Raw genomic sequence first — 6,055 nt, 5'->3', positions numbered from 1 at the left:
CTTCTCAGGGTCATCAGGCTCTGTTCATTCTGTTTCCACTGACTCCTCAGGTCTTCAGTGCAAAATAGTCTTTGGCTTAGAAAATAAATTAGCATTATTTTTTTCATCTCTTGATTTTGTCTCTCCCCTCTTGCAAAACTTCTCAGGCTTTTTAAGTAGGCGTATCCAATCTATGGCATATGGGCTACACAGGTTCTAGAATAGCTATGAATGTAGCCCAGCACGTTGTAGATAAGGTTCTATTACTCAGTCAAAAGATTAGATCCCCATGTGGCCCCACTGCCAAGGAGGAGCACCTTCGGATTTCCACGTGGGGAGAGACTTCGAGCTCTTCCACTGGGTCCTTTGTTCTGTTAAAACTTAACTGACTCCCTTGTGCATCAGGGTTGGCAGAGTGGGGCTCTGACCTACACGTACCTCTGTCCTCGACTTAGTGCGGCTGTGTGGAGATGGTGAAGCTGTTCATCGGACATCTGCCCCGGGAGGCCACAGAGCAGGAGATCTGCTCACTGTGCTAGCAGTGCGGGAAGGTGCTGGATGTGCCTTCACAGAGGAGAAGACGGCCATTGAGGATGCCATTCTCAGCCTGGACCACTATAAGCTGCACGGAGTGAAGGTCAGTGTGGAAGCAGCAAGAATAAGAGCAAAGCTTCAGCCAAGTTACCTGGGGCAGCGTCAGTCCCACCTGTACCAGCCAAGAGCTTCGGGCCAAGTTTGAGGAGCATGGCCCAGTCATCGAGTGTGACATCGCGAAAGATTATGAAATGAATGGTTTTTCAAATTAGAAAAAAAGGCAACATATATCAAATGTTATATAGAAATATATGTAGATATTACTCACAAATTGGACCACATATTATTATGTTGTTAAAGCTTTTTAAAATGATAAAAATAAGCCGGGCATGGTGGTGCACTTGATAGGCAGAGGTAGGTAGATCTTTGTGAGTTCAAGGCCAGCCTGGTCTACAAAGCGAGGACAGACAAGGCTACAGAGAAACCCTGTCTGGAAAAACAAAAACAAAAACAAAAAACAAACAAAAAAGTACCTAAACTCTTTAATGTGTTTATCAATAATTCTCAAATCTTTTTTTTTTTAACCTCTCCATCATCACACTATTTTTCTTTGTCCACCATGGTTTCTTCTTTCTGTCCTTCAGACATTTCAGTTTTTTTTTTTTCCTGTTTTTGGGTTAGTTTTCCTACATCCAAATCCTCTTGGTTAGATACCTACTCCCTTATAGCTTCACACATGACTTTTTTCCTTCAGATTTCTTCTTTGGTGCCTTTTCTTCAGAGAGAATCAGCAGCAGAGACCGCCAAGTCTCCACCGGTATTTGTATTCTCGCCCAGCTGTGTAATTATTTCTAGGAAGAGGCTGCTCGTCAAGCATGGTATTTCCCACCTATCTTTGCTCCGGGAATTGGGGCGAGGGAGGGTTGTCACCTGACCTTTCTATTTCCACTGGCTGCAGACAAAGGGCATGGAGGTTCCAGGACATGTGTGCCCTTCACCCCCCTGCTACTTTCCACATTACTGCAACTTAGCCCATGTTCTTCTCAACACATATTTATGTATTTGTGTTTATTAGTCTTCTTCTGTCCTCCATGAGGCTATGAATCCTGTGTGGGTAGTAAAATTGTATCCTGTGTCTAATACTGCGCCTGCTATGGTAACAGGTACCGAATAAATATTAGAAGAATGGACTAAAGATGAACTGTGAAAAGAAATGTCTTTAAAGCAGTAGTGAATCAGGGCTGGAGAGATGTCTCACTGCTTAAGAGCACTCTCAGGTCGGAGGACCTGAGTTTGGTTCCGATAACATGATAGGGCAGCTCACAACCGCCTATAATCCCAGCTCCCGGAATCTGCCACCCTGGCTTCTGCGGGTACTTCCATGCCTGTGTAATGCACAAACAAGCTGTACAGTGAGTAACAGTAAATCCTTTTAAAATAGCAGCGGTGAAGCAGACAATCTGCAGTGACAATGGATATCTCCCACTGGCTCAAAAGAGGCTGGCCCGCTCTGTGGCCAGCAGATCATTAAAATTACGTCAACAGCCGAACTGGCTCCCTCTTCAGAACACGCAGCCCTTCTGCGCACTGAGCATTTAGGGGTGCTTCGCCTGTGCTCCCTGCGCCATGAACAGGCGTCTTCACTTTCTGTCACAGTGACAGAAAGTCAAATGAAAGGAGGAGAGAGTTGTTTTGGCTTACACTTCAGAGATTTGCTCTGAGGCCAGCCGGCCCCATGCCTTTTAGGCCACTGGCAAGCAGAAGGATGAGTGTGAGGGGTGGCGAGGAGAGACCTCTACCTCAGGTCTTCCTTTTTTGGTCTCTGTGATTAATCAACTTCAGGGAAGAAGTATTTATGTTGGCTCATGATTTGAGGGGATAAAGTCCGTCCTGCCTGGGAAGGCATGGCAGGTGGCTCCTTGATGGTGAGAGCGAGGTAAGCCTGGCGGTTCACATCTCCCAGCTCAGGAGGGCGATGAGGCGGTCACACAGCTGTTTTTCTTCTTCTGCCTCTCTTCAGTTTTGGGAGCTGGCTTATGGGATGGTGCTGTTCATATTCCAGGTATTCTTCTCCCCCAGCTAATCGTTTCTGGAAATGCTCTCACAGGTACACCTAAGGCTGTGTGTCGCTCATGAACGCCCTGGGCTTTCTGCATCCAATCAAGATGACAAGAAACACGAAACTGTCAAGTGGTGGTGCGGAGAGTGAAGAGAAAGAACAGGGAGGGTCGAGATAAGACCCTGGAAAGGCACACCCGCATGACCCGTTTCCTCCATCCATTTGCCACGCTGAAAGCACATTCAGGATGAAGCAGGGACAGGCTAACCTGTCACCAGGCCAGTGGCCGCACACTCCTCCCCATCCACCGAAGCCTCTGAGGGGGCTGTAGGCAGGGGTAGTTCATATTCTGACAGAGGCAAACGCTGCATTCTCATGAAGTCACCTGACAAGGAAGCCAGGGGCTAGGCGGAGAACTTAAATTTGCATTCTGAGTTTACAGTAGATTTTGGAGGAATCTGTAGGAAGGAGAGGAGAGGAGGTGTTATTTATTGGGTGGCAAGGAGGTCAAATGTTATTACTTAGGGGCCTCTTTTGGGTTTGTTTTCTCTGTCAATTAAATAACTATAGGGCATGAAAAAAATCTGGAGCACAATATGTAGCCGCAGATAATGAGCCTTATTGATGCTGAAGAGGCGCACACACTCGGGCACACACAGACACATGAGCACAAACCTTCATATACAGATAGACACAGGCTTGCACAGGAATATACATAGGCACACATGCACGCGTGCACACACACAGACATAAACACACACACACACACACACACACACACACACACACACACACAGACTTCATTTCCAGCAACCAAGTGGTTTCTTTTTCTTGTTTGATACTTGATACCTTGTCATTGGGCCCTAACTCTCTGCCTAGGACATGCTTCTCATTGATTTTTCAGAGAGAATTCCTTCTTGCCTTCAAATGTGGCCTGAGGAAAGCATAATTTTTCTGGCTTCACACCTCAGGCCATAGAGAAGGCTCAGGTCAGTTCAGTTCCACAAACTTTAGTTCTGGAAATAGGTTGTACCTTACTTTGATCACAACACAGAGTAAAACGCAGCTATTTTGTACTTAATATAGGAGAAATGCATTTGAATTAGATTACTGAAAGGCTATAATTAGAGATCATTCATAGAAAATCTTATTAATTGAAGCTTGCACAAAGAATGACAGAATACACGCAGTCTGTTCTGTCTAGGCAGAGTGCCCCACGAATACCAAATGCTGGGTTCGCAGTCTTCAGCTGCAGCACCCCAGAGGACTGCGTGTCCCAAAGGGAAACTGGGATGGTCTGAACATGAACTGTCCTCCAAAGTCTCACATGTTGAAAATTTGGTTGTAAATGAATGGAGTTGTTTTGAAAGATGGTGGAAATGTTGGGAGCTGGACCTAGCTGGAGAAAGCAGGCCACTGTGGGGTGTCTTTGCAAGGCCTGTCTTGCCCTGGCCCCTTCCCGTCCATCCTGAGATGAGGAAAGTTTTCCACCACCTGTTCCCGCAGCCATGATGGTCTTTCTTTGTGTCTGGAACCAAGCAAGAAGAGGCTGAGCCCTCTGGAGCCGTGAATCTAAAATTTCCCTTCTCCCTTAGATCGCTGCTAGTAGGCACAGCAATGAGGAGCTCTGAGGCTTACAGCAATGGTAAATATTTTATGTTTTTAAGAGATCATTTGTTTTTTAGTTTTAGGTGTATAAGTATTTTGCTTGCATAAATGTCTGTGTACCATGTGCACATAGGTGCCAAGGAGCCAGAAAGGGCATTAGATTCCCTGAAGCTGGAGTTCAGTGGCCGTGAATCACCATAAGGATGCTGGGAACTGAACATGGCTCCTCTGAAAGAGCAGTGAGTGGTCTTAACTGCTAAGCCATCCCTCCAACCTGTGTTTGGTTTCTTCAAAGTTGAGTTTTAGCATATTGTGAGATACTGTGGAGTTAGACTGAGAAAGGTTTCCCCACCAGCTGAGGAATTTGGAAACCTGGTTCCCAGTTGGTGGTGACAGTTGGGGAGGTTTAAGAAGTGTGGCCTCCTTACTTTGGAAAACTACTTGGTTACTGAGCTACCACGGGCCACATCCGAGCAGAAGTTCTAGGTTATATCCATAGATGGTCCTTGGTTGAGTGTCAGTCTCAGAAAAGACCCTGTGCCCGGATATATTTAGTCCTTGTAGAGCTCCTATCCTTTCCATATCATACTAACACTATTTCTAACAGGATCTCAAGGGCAGGCTGTTTGACCCCCCCCCCCAGGGGAGGAGCAGCCTGTTAGGCCACAGAGGAGGACTTTGCAGCCAGCCCTGAAGATACCTGATAAAACAGGGTCAAATGAAAGGGGAGGAGGTCCTCCCCTATCAGTGGACTTGGAAAGGGGCAGGGAGGAGACCAGGGAGGGAGTGTGGGGTTGGGGAGGGAATGAGGGAGCGGGATACAGCTGGGACACAGAGTTAACAAAATGTAACTAAAAAGAAAAATAAAATAAAAAAAAAAAAAGAAGAAGTGTGGCCTCGCTGCACTATGTCACTGGGAGCGGGTTTTGAGAGTATATAGCCTTACTCTGTATCCAGTTCCCTCTCTTTGCTTTGTGGTAGTTGTTGAGGGCGCTCAGCATCCTGTTCCTACTGTCGTGCTTGCCCCTTGCTGCTATGCCCTCTGCCATGGTGGGCTCTAATCCCTCTGGAATCTTAAGCCTAATAAACTCTTCCTACTATGAGTTGCCTCTGTCACAGTATTTTACCACAATATCAGAGAAGCAACATACAGAATATGATGAAAACGTTGAGTTTTAAGGAACAGAATTATAAATTCTATCTCTGAAATGGTTCATAAATTCCATGCCTTTCTTATATATTTGTTACTTCTATGTCGCTGAATACCTGGAAGCCTTACCTTACGCAAAGGACATGCAGACATTGCTTCTAGCTATAGGAGACAGAAGAATGTGCTAATGTTTGAAATATCCACTGGAGTTTTGTAGGAGCAGATGGTTATAAATGTGTGGTATTTGAACTTTAAAACTGCTTTGAAGAAGCATCCTTGTTTCAAGTGTTGGGAAAGCAGGGATTTCTCATAGAAGATTGGTAGATATGTGGCAGTTTGAAGTTCAATCAGTTCTACAGAAATGAAAAATTAGCCATAATGTCATTTCTATTTAACACTTAAGTTAAACCACTATGGCCATCTCTTTAGACAAGCTTCGTAAATTTCCGGAGATATTAGACTCTGAGATCCTAAATGCTTAAGGCAAAGAAAGTAAAATAACTAATGTAGTTATAAGGTCTCACAGGAAGCTAAGTAGATTATTAACATTCATAAGAAAATTTCCAAATTAATGACCCAGAGAGAATAATATTTGGGTTTAATGATTATGATTCTAACAAAAGACACGTCTCTCCTAACAAGTAAATAATGTCCTTTGACTTTTACCTTGTGCTGTGGCTAGGTTCTGCCAAAGATCTGTAAAGCAGTTTAAACCTTTTACAACC

The 6,055-nt window shown here is 44.9% G+C and overlaps 1 pseudogene; it reads left to right on the top strand.

Annotated features, from left to right (window-relative positions):
- Nucleotides 1-434: 434 nt before the first annotated feature.
- Nucleotides 435-785, top strand: LOC129668397 (RNA-binding protein 4B-like; annotated as a pseudogene).
- Nucleotides 786-6,055: the final 5,270 nt, after the last annotated feature.

This window comes from Psammomys obesus, unplaced genomic scaffold, assembly GCF_907164565.1.
Source record: "Psammomys obesus unplaced genomic scaffold, mPsaObe1.curated_primary_1811, whole genome shotgun sequence".
Classification (NCBI taxonomy): domain Eukaryota; kingdom Metazoa; phylum Chordata; class Mammalia; order Rodentia; family Muridae; genus Psammomys; species Psammomys obesus.
Note: the sequence above shows the minus strand (reverse complement) of the source record. Positions and strands in the feature narration are given on the sequence as shown.